The sequence below is a fragment of the Bombyx mori genome, chromosome 6 (assembly GCF_030269925.1).
Source record: "Bombyx mori chromosome 6, ASM3026992v2".
Taxonomy (NCBI): Eukaryota; Metazoa; Arthropoda; class Insecta; order Lepidoptera; family Bombycidae; genus Bombyx; species Bombyx mori.
The window spans coordinates 10,188,693-10,206,141 of NC_085112.1; the positions used below are offsets into that span (position 1 = coordinate 10,188,693).

Here is a 17,449-nt window from a genome sequence, read left to right on the forward strand (position 1 = left end):
AACCCCAGCGCGTAACAATAGGAATGTAAAATCGACACGGAGCCATTGACACCAGACGATAAGTTTCCCTTAGGACATAAGACTTATATTTATCGTGACTTATATTTATCATAACTTGATTGTGGTCGAATATAAATTTACTAAATTTCATTCATAGCACTCACAACTTTCATTACTTTTTTCCCTAGTGGGACTTTTACCAATTGATTGACGTAGAGCCTTTCAGATTACCTTCTAACGAATTTCTAACAATCGAATTCAAGTAAATCAAATATTTTTGCTTAAACTTAGGCTTAAGGAGTGGTTCCATCAAATTGTATTCTAAACGAAATCGTTGTAAATGCTCAAACAAATCTCTCTGTTATTTTATTATGCTGGCAATCGAACTAAGAGTACAACAAGCCAAGCTCTCATCCATATAAAAAATCTAATCTTGAAGCACCAACACACAATTATATTATAAACTCATCTCGACGCTTTGTGCTCTGATTCTATGCTTAAGATATTTACGTACCTAAATGATATGAAAAAAATTTGTATTCTTCAATCACAATGGAATAGTCGAAGTTATTGTCTGTGACATAAATTTTCAATAACTCTTTTTGGTGGTGAATTTTTTGCTCAATTCGAGCGTAGATGATAGCGATCTATTGGTGTTACGTGGTTAGAATAGATCGTGTGAGTTTCATGTCTAAATCTATTATATAAGGATTTAACGCTCTTCATACCAGAAATCATCACTACCTAGCGGTATAAGCAAGATGGCAGTGCCTAACTATCCGGTTTCACGCTACGTCCTATACCCAATAATTGAAAAAATATAAATTGCAGTATTTTTATATGAAAACTAAAAATATATATAGAAACTGAGCGGTACATCAATTCCCAACATCCTACCACTCGAATATTGCATAATACATATACCTATTCAATTCCATTCAACACTCACACAGAAATGTTTTGTCCTCTCACAATTTCGGATGAAATAAATCATAGTTTTTCCATTCGGGCATTCGTTCGGTAGCAGGCACCGCTTCTCTTCAATTTGCGCTTGTAATCGACAAGTGATTTGCTTTGCAAACCAATTTCGTGCAATAAAACGAATCCCAGTTCGGCTCATGGATTAATTAAAAAAGGGTGACCGCAGATTGTATAGTGAAGGCTGACCGAGTGCAAATTAATGGAAGGCAGCGATTTTTACTTCAAGAAAGTTAACGAAAGTCTAGAAAGCCTTGATTATAAGTTGAACCTTACGATGCAAACATACTTACCATTATTTCATTGTAATCTATACTAATATATTATAGATCTACAGTGGTTTTTTACGGATGTTCCGTTATAACTACTGAACCGTGCATCCGATTGGCTTGAAACTTGGTATCCATGTAGAAAATACGTGTGCTTAATGGATAGGCTAATATTTATATGAGTGTTTGGACTCCCTACACCAGTTGCGGGGGCATTAATGATGGGAATATTTGTGGGGGTGAGAAATAATAATGTTAATTTTAAATGCCCAGCGAAGCGGACGGGTACAGCTAGTCATATATATATAATCTCTCAGTTTCAAACATCCCATACAATGAATACACATTACACCAATATCTCTACAATAAACAAAGCAAAGTCTCTAGAGCAGTGCTGCTTAATAAATCCTATACATATTTTGAAGGTATTGTATAGTTACTACGAATTGACAGAAACCGATGCTACATAACGTAGTTGTTTGTGCGATCTACATACAGACAGTAAATGGAACTGTTTACGAAAGACTTGAATTATGCGGGCTTGTTGTGCACAGCGAGCGTAATAATATTACGAGTATTGTGTTCAGTATGTGCAATACTATAACTGTAAATATTATTATATCGGCACGTTCACTACAAATAACTGTTCATGATTCGTGGTCCCTTTATTACAAGAAGTTTTACTGGAGGCTCATTTATATTAAAGAGAGACAAAGGCCCAACAAGCTTGACAAAAAAAAACTTTTTTTTTTTTCAAAACTGTACTTTCTCTGTGTCAAAATGACGATACATAATGCATCTTGTATCTCTTTTCTTATATCTCATAATTTACTAATTAAATTCCGTGCAAATCTAATAAAATCACTTTCCCTGCTATATTGTTTACTCGGATATCCTGCTTCGGAACAAACTGGAAAACTATATTTTCACCAGTCACATGGGTGGCTTATGTTTTAAATAAACTATCACCACAACAAAACTAACCCAATTTTTATAACAATCCAAAAAATATTACACCCGCTGCCTCAAATTGAAATGAATGAAATTATAAAAAACGATTTTGTTCTACTCCCAACTCTTTATATTAACGAAATAAGCTTTCTAATCAAATAATTTAAGCAACACCCTGTAGTTTCACGTTACTTGAAGTACAGTGGAGATGTCCGGTCCACGCTGGCGTTTCCTTTCACGTGTGATTTCCCCCGACGCATCTCGTCTAGCGGCTAGTATTAGAGCCGAAATCGGTGTATTGAAATGGATTGATTATTGATTAGACTTACTTACTACAAATACGATTTGGATTGAGGTTTCAGAATAGAGCGAATAGAGAGAGGCGGTTATATTAATTAAGTATAATTTACTAAAATTCTGGGCTTAATGGCTTTTTTTGTTCAATTCTAAATGTATGGTGTTCAATAGTTCTGCTATATTTCAAAGATAATTTATTAATCATAACTAGAGTTGTCCCTGTGAACAAATGATGTCTTCACTTATTACATCTCTAGAAACTTAACTATTAAAACTAAAGTAGTTTTTTTTTGTTTTGTTCACTCGATATCAGCTTATTATTTTAAATTACTCTTTTAAAAAAAAATGTCTCTTTTGCGTTCTATCAGTCGTGACTGTATTGATACTTCGTTCGGATTTTAAACAAATGCGTGAACGTTTTAAATTTTTCTTCTTATTTTTAGTTTTAATTATACTAGATGATGACCGATCTTTGCTCGTTTTTTTTTTTTAACGCCATCTTGTTGTGTCTTTAAAGCAGTTAGTTTCTCTCAATTAAGAAAAATAGTATTATTATTCGCCAATAGATGTCGGGAAGAGTCATAAAGTTGATTATCGATAAAGTTGATTATTGAAAACACGAATTATTTTATTCGGGTTTTCAAATAATCAACGATTGATTTTCAGAAAATGTTATTTTACATTTTCTGAAAATAAATCGTAGCTAGATCGATTTATCGCCCCCGAAATCCCCTGTATACTAAATTTTATGAAAATCATTGGAGCCGTTTCCGAGATTCAGATTATATATATATATATATATACAAGAATTGCTCGTTTAAAGATATAAGATTATAACTATTGACCGGTATTAAAGGCTTGCTGACAATCATTTTAAAACCTCTCGTATTCTTAAATCCTCTGGTATTTGAGCGTTTATGTCCGATGGAGCTTAGAATAAAAATCGCTTCATCTCCGCTCGTGAACGTACCGTAGTTCTTCTGAGTCGGCTAAGATAATGATCTCGAAAGGAATCGGGGGAGCTCTGCGGATTACTTTTCTCAATCAGCGTGTCGTAATAAATATTTGATGAGCTATTCCAAGACAGCTGTTATTTTTGGGCGTCTCGGCCTTTTCATCGTGACGAGAAAGGAAATTACTTTCCCAAAGAACCGTTTAATTGAAAGAGCTTAATGAAATTAATTTTCGTCTATTATTATTTTTTCCAAATATATTTGATTAGATATATGAGATATTTGATATAGATGAGTTCGATGACTTCCTAATCCTAAGATTACTAAGGCTTGTGGGCATTAGAACGTTAACGCCGCCACCTGTCTCGAGATTTGAGGTGTTATACTACATATAAACGCCGTCTCATCCTTCAAACCAACATAGACGTCGCCCATACGTGATAGAAATAACCAGAAAGATGGCACGTGTTGTGCGTGCCGATTCATAATAGAGGGTCTATTAAATAACCACATTAAATTGAAACTGGTATTTTTTGAACTACTGTTATCAATTTATGACAATTATAAAAACAAAAAAATAACATAAATAAACACAATTTAAATATGAGGATACATTTTTTCTTTATTAGTAAGATGGGCGGACGTGCTTTCCGTCAACCTGGTGTTAAGTCGATACCGGAGCCGTAAGCCGGTATCGACTTAACACCAGGTGTAAGTAAGGGTAAGTAAATGCCGTCACCCTACCTCCATACTGCGTCTACATACATTATCACATATATACTTGATCATTATAAAACGAGCAATAAATAAATCAAATCTTCTAAAAACTTTCATTTATTTACACAATTACTTTATTTATTTATTTTCGGGAAAATTGCGAGTAACTCTTCAGAATTCCCGTATGAAAACGACATAATATTAAAGTGTTCAAGTATTCACGTATTTCATTGGAAATCATTCTCGTCACTTTCTCTCTCTCTCTCTCTCCCTCTCTAATTACATTCTTAAAGTGTCGCTGACGAAATACAATTTGCATTGTTGTGCGTATGAAACATTTTGTAGCAATTAGGGTGACGTATCGGCTGTGAAACTCAACACTTGTGACGAATCGTAAAAATGTTTCTCAATAATTAATTCGCTTATTTCTTCACGATTCTACTTTCACATTTTTGGAGAACTTAATAACACAAAGTTAAATGACAAAAAATGTTGATATTTGCTGATACTGATACTGGTAGCCAAATTTAGCTATTAATTTGGCTAAGCTAATATTAAAAGTAATGTTAATTAATAAACTAAAAGTGAACACATTTCATTGGTAGCATTTGTAAATAGTTTCAACTTCAAATTTCAGATCTTCATTTTTTTTTAAATTGACAGACTTAAAATGTTATATATTGGTTGCAACGGTTGTCCCTTCCTTGAAATCGAAACACACGGGGCTAAAAAATGACGGTGAAGCTACGCGTACAAACTCACAACGCTCATCATTGTTACTCGAGATAGAAGTTAAGGGAACTAAGGTGCTTGGAATCAGGAACTTGAGTACAAAAAATACATAAAGATATTTACTATTAATTTCAGATTAATATGTCTCAGATGGATTCGTTTCACGAAGAGATAACCAGTCCGTAAAACGCGTCGTCATTCAAGAAAAGCTTGACGACACAAGGCCGCACTGAAGGTTGCAAATGCAGTGGACTGACCAAATCAGGACTTCAGTGGGAGATCCCTTAAAATGCTACAGGAGGATCTCAAGCAGGGAGCGGACGAGACTTCCTAAGATGCGTCAAGTTTGCCTCTTCCAACATGATGACCATGACCACTCTGCAAGGAGTGAAGTGATTTAGAAGAAGAAGTCAGACCAATGCCAGAGAAGTAATAGAAATAGATTAATAATGAAACACTTTCTCTCATAAGCACATTTCTTCTTTTAGACCGTTTAGACCTTGGGTTTCATTACTCACAGTGACTCATTGTGGCTATCAGCCCACCAACACTGTACCATCACGTTAGATCAAAACAAAATTTTCATAATGAACCTCCGATCCTCCGAATAATGTTAAAGCAAAAACCACAAATCGTTAACTTCAATAACCTATCGGGAAACCATAGTAACATATAGCAGATCTGCTTTTAATGAAGCCATTCTCAAATAATTCAAGGCTAATTAAGTTCTGAGAGGTTGTTACAAAGTCTAAGTAAGTGGAAGGTGGTAATTACCCGTCTTGGGCGGTGTTACGTTAAAATTTAACCTCTCGCCCTCTAGTAACGAGTCATTAGCACAACTCTTTGATGCATAACTAATTCACTGAAAGTGATTTCAGATGTCAAAGGCTCGAATTTTATCTATATTTAAAAAAAAATGTTTCTTTTTTAGTTTAGCCTCCGTGCCTTTCTACGTCATTGATCCAGTTGTGATGAAACTTAGTACAATTTATAAAGTTGCCGCTTTAAAAAACTGGCCAGTTGAAATGTAATAAATAAATGGATGGAATAAACTGAATAATATACAGAACGGAATAATAAATTTATACTGGTGATAGGACCTCTTGTGAGTCCGCACGGGTCCATCCTGCCTATTTCTGCCGTGAAGCAGTAATGCGTTTCGGTTTGAAGCTGCCGTTGTAACTATACTAGACCTTAGAACTCTTAACTCAAGGTGAGTGGCGCCATTTACGTTGTAGATGTCTATGGGCAATAAAAAAAATCTAAATTTAAATAAATTCATCTTAGAAATAATGAATTTTAAATTTTCATTACCCTTTTTCACTACATTTGTATATTTTTCGTATTTTTATCGTATCCGTATTCTGTCATGATAAAAATAGGAATTATTATGGATATCGAGCTGCGACGCGGTAGCAATACCGCACAAACGGCTCACAACATTAATGACGTGTACGGAGTGAACACTAGAAACGAACGCACGACTCGTTATTGGTTAGAATGCTTTCGATATGGAAATTTTGATCTAAAAAATGAACCCAGTGACCATTCGAAAACTATAGTCGATAACGTCGAATTAAATGCGATATTTGAGGCTGGCAATTGGAGGCTACTATATCTACCGCTGAGTTAGCAGCACCTTTCCAAGCTAGCATACAAAATAATATCGGTCCATTTACATCAAATGGGCAAGGTAAAAAAACTTGATAAGTGGGTGCCGCACGATCTGAACGATTGCCAACGCGAGAAACGTATTTAGGTATGCCTTACGTAGCTTAACAGGTTTAGAAACGAAAGGATTTTAAACCGCATTGTCACTCGATGAAAAATGAATTCTTTTTAATGATTGCTGCTTCAGCACCTAGGTAATGATCCAAAATTTGCCCCCAAAAAAAGTTATGGAAACTGTTTGGTGGTTTAGTGGCGATATAATTAATCAGAGCTTCTTAATAAATGTCATCAGTATTAGTGCGGATGCGTACTATGAGGCACAGTACACAATGGAGAAGCTCGCGAATCATGATAATATTATAGCGATAGTCAAGAAATTTATCTATTGAATAATAAATAATATCTATATTGAAACAAAATATGTTAAACGAATTTTTAAGCCTTTTTGGCAGGATACTAAAATTAGGAATAAAACAAAAGACCGCTCGGGCCGCATGTCGGCTCCGAAACTTTGAACTGATAAATCTACAGGGGTGACTAGCTCATCTTCCGCTCCACTAGTGAATGTGAAAACGGATCACAGAAAATACATTTAAAAATTTCGGCCAGTAACGTCCGAACGTTTTATCTTTAAAGCTTGTTCGCTTTGTATTCAGAAATATCCATCCAACCTTTTCCTACGGATCGTCGGACCCTAAATCCCTTGAAATTTAATAACGCCATTTCGAATATAAACTGTTATTTGAACATTAAATTCTCGGCTCTCACCTGATTTAGAAGAAGATAATTGCTCTTTTCGACGATTTAATAACTCCGACCAGATGGTTTTATAAATAACGATGAATGATACGATAAACTTCTCCGAGAATGCTATTTAAGTTACATTGAAAGTTATTTCATTTACATGTTTTCTTGGTTATCAATTAAAATGTTCATTTTCATGACTTTGATGTAGACTAATTATTTTTTAGATACTAATATTAATAACAAATAATAGTCAACGTTTTTAAAGTAGATAAAGTGACAATAATAATAATGTGTGTAGTGTCATTGTCCGGAAAAGTCTATTAGACAATTTGTTTATGATTATTCTCGTTTTGCCGATGATGAGTACTTGCATAGACAAAACCCACTTGCTTGTTAGGATTATTGGATTGTTAGGATTATACATGGTCAAGTTGTTCAGAAATGTAGTTTTGTCGATTCCGGCGTACCTTTTTACCAAAAACTCAATCAGTTCTTGAAGACGATCACTGCTCTACTAGGACTGATTTATAATCCCGGAGGAGACTATTGCCTCGAATAAACCTGATATCGTGATGTTAGATAGGTCTGCGCGTCGAGCAATATTGGTTGATATCACCAATCGCGATGAACTGGTGAAGGCAGAAAAGAAAAAAATGATAACATAATATCTGAACTGCGAGATAGGCCACCTTTTAGCGTGTTGATTCAACTTTCATTGTTCTGTTGTTATTTTATCGATGCATCAGTTGAATAACGATAAACTTCGAACAACACCTAAAGAAGCATTTTTATTCAGCCGGGTCAAGGGCCCGGTACAGAAAGTGGTCATATTTAACATAGAGCTATCGTGTTGAGATTTCTTATCTTGAAGCCCTAACTATCGGTAGCTTGTTTTAAAACAAAACCCCAACCACAAACGCCAATATTTTTTTTATGATAGTCGATTTAAAAAAAAATATAAGCATCCTTTTTCTTAAATAATGCATATTTTATAAGGTTCTTCGTAAATATTATATGTAAATGTATAATAAATATTATGTAGTCAGGCAATTTGTTTGTTTCTTAAGTATTTTCTTTTAAATTACTAAAATTAAAGTCGATCAAAAGAACGACCAAAAGTATGCATTGTAATCAATCAATCTTAGAATATCCTAGTGAAACTACAATATTCCCTTTAATAAAATTTATTCACTGTCTTAAAATATTATCTCTCGTTTGAACTCTTCTCATACTCAATTTTAGTTTAATACTATCAGAAAAATACTGTTTGTAAATTGATTCCGTTACTTTGGCATACGCAAAACTTTATCTATAACATCAGGCTTGTTTATTATTCGGAACATGCTCAGATTCTGCCAACTTTTCCCCTGTCTCCACAATAACGGACTTCCTCTAACACAGACGGTGTACACCTTAAAAACGAAGCTCCACAAATTTGGTTAGTAACATTGGGCGCGATCGCACCATTAATTCGGAACAGAATGTAACTTAGTTCGAGCGTACAAATTACATCAGTCTTAGTTTAGTATGTCGGCGGAATTCTTTAAGAGCCACACTTTGTTCTGTTGTCGGAATCCAAGTGTCGGGGAAGCAGGAAGCTGAGGCACCGGATAATTCGTCTCGAAGACCGTTCGATCGGCCTAATTCTGTGAGATCTCGTTCGGTTAATGGACGTAATGTTTCACCTGAGTGACTCTGCAGTTGATTTTACCCGAGAATTTACGACGCCAATTACGGATTCGAGATAAAAGTATATATAGTTTTTTTTTTTTTTTTTTTTTTATGATTGAAAGTTTACTGGTGGCCCGAAGGCCTTTCCAGTTTCACCAGGACAGGTGGGCGAGCAAAGGCTCAGCCAAGAGGGGTGGGATTTGCTAACAACTGCCCGAGCGCCTCCGAAGGAGACCTAACAACTCAAGAGCAATTGTTTCGCGAATGAATCTACTACCGGATCGGAATCGCGACCCGCTGAGAAGATCCGGCGAGAAACTCAGCGGGCTGATGCATGGGTTAGGTTGCACGTCGACCTCTTTGTCGAGTTCGACGCGTACGGTTACCGGGGTCCCTAAGCCTGCCCCTAGTATTAGAGCTGAAGGCATCTAATGCAAAGGTTATTGGATCTGATGGATCCGTAAGGACGTGTCTAGGGCGTCGACGGTGACTGGCTCCTGCATGATCAGGATTCGGGGAGTAGTCAGCGGCGGCAACGATAAGGCGATTATCATGACGCATAGCCTTATCGAAGTATCGTTCCGACGCTGACTTCATGTATTTCCGAATTGATTCGAGGCCCAGGTCGTCGTGTAGGTCAACGTTCCTCACGAACCACGGAGCCCCGACAGCTAACCTGCAAAAGCGGGATTGTAGGGATTGGAGGGTGTCTATGTGTGTGCGGGCCGCGTGAGCGAACACCACACTCGCGTAAGTCATGACGGGCCTTATGCAAGTTTTGTAAAGTGTCACCTTGTTCCGAAGGGACATTTTACTCCGCTTACAGATCATGGGGTAGAGTCTACCGAGAATAAACGCGGCACGGTCACGGACTGATTTTATATGCGGGCGGAATGTCATCGATGCATCCAGGGTAACGCCCAGGTACTTGACCTTCCTGGCCCAGGGTATGGGTTGTCTAAAGAGAGTAATCGGGGGTGTGAGATTCCTCCTCCTAATCCGGGAGGAAATCCGTGTGGAGCTTCCCCTCTGAAATAGCACCGCAGTACTTTTCGCTGGGTTGATGTCTATGCGCCATTTTCGGAACCACTGTCCTAGGGCTAGGGCTGCGCTCTGAAGCTTCTTCGCGATTAGGGACTTATTTCTACTAGAATAGTAAACAGTCGTGTCGTCGGCGAATAAAGCTAAATGGGTCGGCGGCGACCGGGGAATATCGTTGACGAATAAGCTAAATAGGAGGGGTGAGAGGACAGAGCCTTGCGGGACTCCAGCTGTGAGAGGTCGTGGGGAGGAGCGGGTTCCCTCGACTCGATATCGAAAAGAGCGGTTCGACAAGAAGTCCCGTATGATGAGCACGAGACTATCCGGCACGCCCATGTTGAATAGTTTGAAAATCAAACCATTGTGCCAGACTTTGTCGAACGCTTTTGCGACGTCGAAGAAGAGAGCTCCCGTGTATAACGGTTTTGGTCGATTAAGCCCCACAAGAATGTGCTCCGTGAGGCGGTGCACCTGTTGAACGCATGAGTGATTTGTACGGAATCCGAATTGTTCATCGATAAGAATGCCCTTGGATGAGACGAAGTCTCTGAGGCGTTTGTAGAGCAGACGCTCATACAGTTTGCCTAGAGACATGAGGAGGCTAATCGGGCGGTAGCTCGTCGGATGATTTTTTGGTTTACCGGGTTTATGTATGCCGATAACGTCCGCTTCTTTCCACACCGCGGGAAAGATACAGTTCGCCATAGCGGCATTGAAAATAGATGCCAACATCACGATGAGTTGGACGGGTAGAAGTTTAATAACGCGGTTGGATATACCGTCGGAACCGGGAGCCTTGCGAGGACGTAGGTCTTTGATCAAGTCTTTAACTTCCATCGGGGTGACGGGTGGTAACGCATCAGAGGGTGGCAAGGAGGCTCTGCGTTCTACCTCACTGTCTACTAATTCTACATGAACAGGGTCCACGGATTGAGTGCTGGGCGTGCACTGGGTTTGCAATGTATCGGCCAGCAGCTCTGCTTTTTCGTCATCATCGAACGCCGCGAGTCGGCCTGAGGGGCCTACGAGGGGGGGCATAGTTACTACCGTATCCGATTTGAGAGTACGAGCTAAGCGGTAGTAAGACCTTTGGGAGGGCGCGAGTCCTTCTAAGAAATCAGACCATCTGGCATCTCGGACTTCGGTGATGCGAGACTTTACGTCGCGTTGTAGGGCACGCATTCGAATACGATTTTTCGCGGTAGGATACCTATCGTACGCACGGATCGAGGCGTTCTTAGCTCTAAGGAGTTCCCTAATATCGTCGGGCAATTTGAAGCGGTGAAGGAAGTCCTCCGCTACAACTTGCTTCGATGACCTATCTAATGTCGAGGTGATGTGTGACGTTACGATGTCTATGGCTTCAGCGGTATCCTGAGGAGACGGGATAGAGTCCGGACTAAACGGAAGCGATGGTGGATCAGATTCAGCCAGGCTGATGCCCAGCGTGTGCCAATCCACCACAGTCCTCGTGACGGGAACGGAATCGGGAGCGCGACCGAGCTTCATAACGACGGGACGGTGGTCTGAATCTAACTCTGAAACTACTTCGATCGAGTGTAAGCGCAGAGTTACGTTTTTTAATAACGCTATGTCGAGTATATCCGGGCGATGCGCGATATTTAGCGGGTAGTGAGTCGGGGTTAGCGGAGCGACGATATCGAAGGCGAGATCATCGACTAACGCGTCAAGCCGCCTGCCATTCGGGGTTGTGGTGTGTGAGTTCCACCTGATGTGTTTACAATTTAGGTCGCCCGCCAGAATGACAGAGCTCCCCATACCGAGCAGCGCCTCGATATCACTGCTTAGAACGATCTTATCCGGTGGAAGATAAACGGACGCGATAACGATCGGCGCGTGTCCCGTCAGTGAGATTCGGCACACTGATGCTTCGATATTAGCGAGCGCGGGAGGATCGAGCGGGAAGTATATATAGTCTGAGTGCGGATTTACTTTTGTGTTCAGTAAGAATTTTAAGCGCTCTTTACTGATTTTAGATTTAACTTGTACTTATTATTTGTACTCTCGGGATATTAAGCTCCGAACACATAAAAGTCAAACACACCAATTCAACAATATACTAATATAATATTATGTGTACAATGTTCTATTATAAAGTAAAAAGAGTAAACAAGTCGCTAGGCACTAAAAGGCACAAATTAAAACTAAAATTATAATACGTTTTACAATCAACTTAATTCGACGCGCGCGAATCTCAAAGTCTGACGTCACGGGACACCTGCGCGTTCGGGAACTCCGATCGCATCCGATGACGCCCGAATGCGACCGAGTGTTGCACGCTACAAACTATTTAGATTTAATTATGAAATCAATTAAATGAAAAGGCATTAATTTTAGAAATTAGAAACATTAGTTTTAGACATTAATTTTAAAATTGGAAATAAATAAACAAAGAAGTAGTTCATTAAAAAAGCTGTTCTACGAAAAATAATATTTTTAATTATTGAAAAATACGTAATAAGTCGTAATCAAGAAATTTTGTCAAGATTACGAGTACATTAACAAACTGAGCACAATGTTCAACTAGACGACTAGACTAGGATTACATATTATTCTAATTTAATGATAAATTAAAGCAATTTAAATTTATAATAGTTTATACTATTTAAAAATTATATATAAAAATGTTTTATAACAATATAATTAAAAATGAAGAATTGTTTGAGATGATTCCATCATCTCGTTTTTACCATCGCACCGCCCGCCACCGGAGTAGAGTTCATTCATACTACCTGGAGCCACTGCGTTTCCAGAGATCGTTTTTGCCACGTACCATCCGGCTTTGGAATGAGCTGCCCTCCACGGTGTTTCCCGAGCGCTATGCCCCTTTTCAAACGAGGCTTGTGGAGAGTACTTAGTGGTAGCGGCTAGGCTCTGCCCCTGGCATTGCTGAAGTCCATGTAACCACTCACCATTATGTGGGCCGTATGCTCGTGTGCCTAAAAAAGCACTAAAAAAAGCCAGATCGGAATCGCAACCCGCTGAGAAGATTCAGCGAGAAACTCAGCGGGCTGTTGTATTGGTTTTTTTTTTTTTTTTTGTCAGGAGGAAATCGCCGTACTTCCGCCCTTCACTGGGGATGGAGGGCGGGGCATGTCGGAGTCGAACCGACTAAAACCTCCTGTCTCTCAACAACTAACGTCCAAACCTCGCATGAGACAAAACTCATGAAAAGGCAAGGGGGGAAAGTGAAGCGTTTAGTGCGGAGCACATCTCTCCCATCACCCTCCCCCTCGGGACGCCGGACTGGCGGTCGTCGGCGCCACGACCACCAGCCCTCTCGGTCGGCAGGCTATCCGAAGCCCGCCTAGATGGCGCCGGTTAGAATGGTCTATCCTACGGAATACCCCGCTGGGTCAGAACCAGCGTGGGTTGAGGATAGCCGGCCTTCCATCACCCGGATGCTCATGCATAAAACGCGTGCAGAGCAGCTTGCACGTCGTCTTCTTAGGCCCCCTTCGTCGGTCCCCAGGCCGACATGTGAGGGAGACCCGAAACACTTAGAGGGCCAGGGCTTGGGCGAGATCCGCCTCCCTGGCCCCCGCTCGACGGCGGCGGGCCTGTGCGTCTCTCACGCGCCCCGCCGCCTCCTTCTGCGAGATGGTGCACTCGCAGAAGTCGAGCATCGCCTTCCACGACTCGTCGTCACCGAGCATCGATGCCACAACACTCGGCAACGACAAGTCGTTTCCTATTTTTGCGACGAGGACACGGCGCCACCCCTCCCATGCGGGGCAGGCAACGAGCGTGTGCTCCGCCGTGTCCAAGTCGCAACCACAATGGTGGCACTCTGCCGTCGGCTCGGCTCCGATCCGGTGCAGGAACTCACCGAAGCAACCATGCCCAGTGAGCACCTGCGTGAGCCGGAAAGTGAGGCGTCCTCTGTCACGATTCACCCAGTTCACAAGAACCGGGCGAATCGCCTCGACGGTCCTACGACCAGCCGAAGGATCGGCCAGCCGTCTGGACCATGACTCCAGCACGGACCGCCGAGATTGGGCCCTCCGCGCTCTGACCACACTGGGGCTGAGACGTGCCACGCCCCGGGCACGAAGGTCAGCCCGCCACTGATAGTCAGTGGCGAGCGCCTCCGCCTCCAGGACCCAAGGCGGCGTCCCAGCCAGTACACACGCCGCCTCGAAAGAGATGGTGCGATAGCCACGGATGACCCTGACCGCGATGGTGCGTTGCGGCCGTTGCAGCAGCTTCGCTACCCCCACGGCCAGGGACTGGCCCCACACGGGCGCCCCGTATAGGGCCATTGATCGCACCACCCCCGTATAGAGACGGCGCGTCACCTGGTCAGGCCCCCCCACGTTGGGCAGAAGCCGGCTTAACGCGCCGGCCACCCCCAACAAACGAGGGACCAGGTTCTGAAAGTGAGCACGGAAGGTCCAACGACTGTCCAGAATGAGGCCGAGGTACTTCAACTGCACCCCGATCTCGATACGGACGCCTCCAACCATGATATGGGCATCGACAGGTGGCACTCTCCGGGGCCTGTGGAACCACATGGCCTCGGATTTACTGAGCGCCACGTCGAGGCCCAATCTCCTGATTTTGCCGACGACATGCGCCACCCCAGCGGTGGCAAGACGAGCAGACTCAGCAAAACTCCCCCCCCGGGCCACGACCAGCGTGTCGTCTGCGTAACAGATTACGCTACGGCCCGGGAGGAGGGCACCCCTCAGTACCCAGTCATACCCGATATTCCACAAAAGGGGGCCGAGCACCGACCCCTGTGGAACACCGCGCACGACCGGGAACTTGTGCACGATCCCACCGTGTCCGGTACACGTGACCGATCTGTCCTCCAAGTAGGAACCCACCAGTCGGCGAAGGTAGAGAGGCACTCCGTGTCTTTCCAGTGCCCCCCCTATCACGGACCAGGGCAGGGTGTTAAACGCATTGGCGATGTCGAGCGACACCGCCAAGGCCACCCCACCCCTGGAGACGGCTTCTTCCGAGAGAGCCCGTACGCGAAGGATCGCGTCCACCGTTGAGCGGCCCTCTCGAAAGCCATACTGCTCCGCCGACAGATCGGGTCCCACCCCGACCAGATGCTGAATGATGCGGACCGCCAGAATGCGTTCCAGCAGCTTGCCCACCTCATCCAGCAACACGATGGGACGGTACCCGGCGGCAGTATCCGCCGGGTGCCCATCCTTTCTCAACAGCACGAGTCTGCCCGTCCTCCACGATGAAGGAAACCGTCCCGACTCGAGGCAGGAGTTGTAAAGCCTCAAGAGTCGGTCCCCCAGGGCACCAAGAGCCAAGGCCCAAACCCGGCCATGGACGCCGTCCGGACCGGGCGCAGTGTCCTTCGCGCACATTTTACGCACGGCCACATGGAGCTCCGCCCCCGTTATATGGGGCACCTCAGCAGAGGCGTCGCCGCCGTTTTCCGACGGGACGTCCATAGCGGGAGCGATAAATCCCTCCCGCTCCTGCGGGAAAAGCGCCGAGACGATGTCCCGCAACTGCTGAGGCTGGAGACGCTCCGTGATTGGGGGGGCCCATGGGCGCATTTTATTGCGCACCATATGATAGGGTCGCCCCCACGGATCCTCATCCAGCGTCTCCAAGAGACCCTCCATGTGTTGGTTCTTGGCTCTTCTGATGGCCAGCTGCAAAGCCCTCTGCGCGACGCGAAATGTGCCGTACAGCCGGGCCTCCACCACCGCGAACGCAACCGGATCGTTGCGCCGCGGCAAGCGACGGCGGCGATGCCTGGCGCACTCGCGCCTCGCCCGAACGCACTCCACGCGGAGTTGCGCGATTTCGGGCGACCACCAGTACACCTGGCGATTGGGAGGCCGAGGGCTGATCCGGGGCATCGATACGTCGCAGATGCGTCGCATCGTGTCCCGGAACCACCCCGCTTCGCGCTCGACCTCAACCGGATATGGACGCATGGGCGTCCACGCCGCCACCGTAGAGGCTTCCATCAGTAGCGCCTTATTCAGGCGCTTCAATGCCCACCTGGGGAATGACCGGGGCGCACCATGTGGGTAGTCACCGTGGGCGTCCGCGACTGCGGAGCGGGCGGAGAGATCAAACCGAATATATCGGTGATCTGACAGCGTCTCCGCCCCCTCCAAAACCCTCCAGTCGCGGATACGGCGCGCGATGGCCGGGCTCGCAAAAGTAACGTCCACAATGGACTCGCCCTGCCACCGCACGCACGTCGCAACCGACCCTCTATTCAACAAACAGAGGCCGGCCGCGTTCGCCCACCTCTCCAGTAGCCTACCCCGAGCGTCCGAGCGGGGGGAACCCCATGCGACAGACTTCGCATTGAGGTCCCCCGCGAGAATCACTGGACGAGGAGCGAGGCGGCGAGCAATCGCCCCGATCCTGCCCAGGAAATGCCCGAACTCGACGGTAGGCCTGTTCGGAGAGAAGTATGCCCCGATCACGACGGTCCCTTCCAGCTGCACTGCGACGAACCCTTGGCCCCTGGTCACCATCGCCAGGGGGGGGATCGCCGCGTCTCTTCTTATGACTATGGCCGCCAGGCCGCCATCGTCCCCAAACCAGCAATCATTTGCCGGGGGAACGAAGTACGGCTCGGCGACCACAGCCACATCTATGGACCACTCCGCCATGCTCTGAGACAGCATGTCCTGAGCTCTGGCGGAGTGGTTAAGGTTTCCTTGGAGGAAGCGATAGGTGCGGTCCATTACTGTTGGACCACATCCATCGCCCCCTCCCCTTCACCGCTGCCCCCGCTCTCCGGCACCGGCGCCGCAACGGGGATTACAACGTTGGCCAGTGCTCCTCTGGCCAACCTTCTCTTTTGCCGGCGCTTTGATTTCCGGCGCCGGTTTCGTTCGGTGTTATCACCGGACGGGAAACACGCCTTGCCTCCCGCCCGGTGGTTTGCCCTGCGCCCGGCCGCAGCACACAGAGCGCAGTGCGGGGCGGCCGTGCAGGACGCCGCTTTGTGGCCCGGTTGGCCGCAACGGAAGCACAGACCGCTGCGGTCAACCGAGCTGGTGCACCTAGCGAGGCCGTGCCCCGTGCTGAAGCATCGGAGGCATCGCCAGGCACGTGGTTCTTGGAGACGCACGTGGGCCGCTATCCAGCCCACGCGCAGTCTCCCCGGATCCCCCGTCGATCTTCCCGGTGGAGGGGTGGCCAAAGAAGTCGCCGCCTCCACAGGGCAGCGCGCCCACGCCGACCTGGCCCCGGAGTACCCTGAGCGAAGTTCGCCCACGGTCACGCTTTCCGGGGCACATCCCCCCTGGGCGGCTATTGCGGCTGCCACCTCCTCCTTGGTGGCGCAGTCGTCCAGACCGGTGACCCTAATCTCGGCCATCCTCACCGGCCTGTGCACGCGCACCTCTTCCTCCGGCAACGCCACGCGGAGCGTCGCCACTAGTTTGTCCGCGATGCCAG

The 17,449-nt window shown here is 45.1% G+C and overlaps 1 long non-coding RNA gene across 1 annotated transcript; it reads right to left on the reverse strand.

The window, feature by feature from the left end:
• Positions 1 to 4,266: 4,266 nt before the first annotated feature.
• Positions 4,267 to 7,593, reverse strand: LOC134199084 (uncharacterized). Its single transcript, XR_009973443.1, has 2 exons — positions 7,337 to 7,593; positions 4,267 to 5,275 (listed from the first exon to the last, which is right to left on the reverse strand). It is a non-coding gene; the product is annotated as an uncharacterized LOC134199084 (long non-coding RNA).
• Positions 7,594 to 17,449: the final 9,856 nt, after the last annotated feature.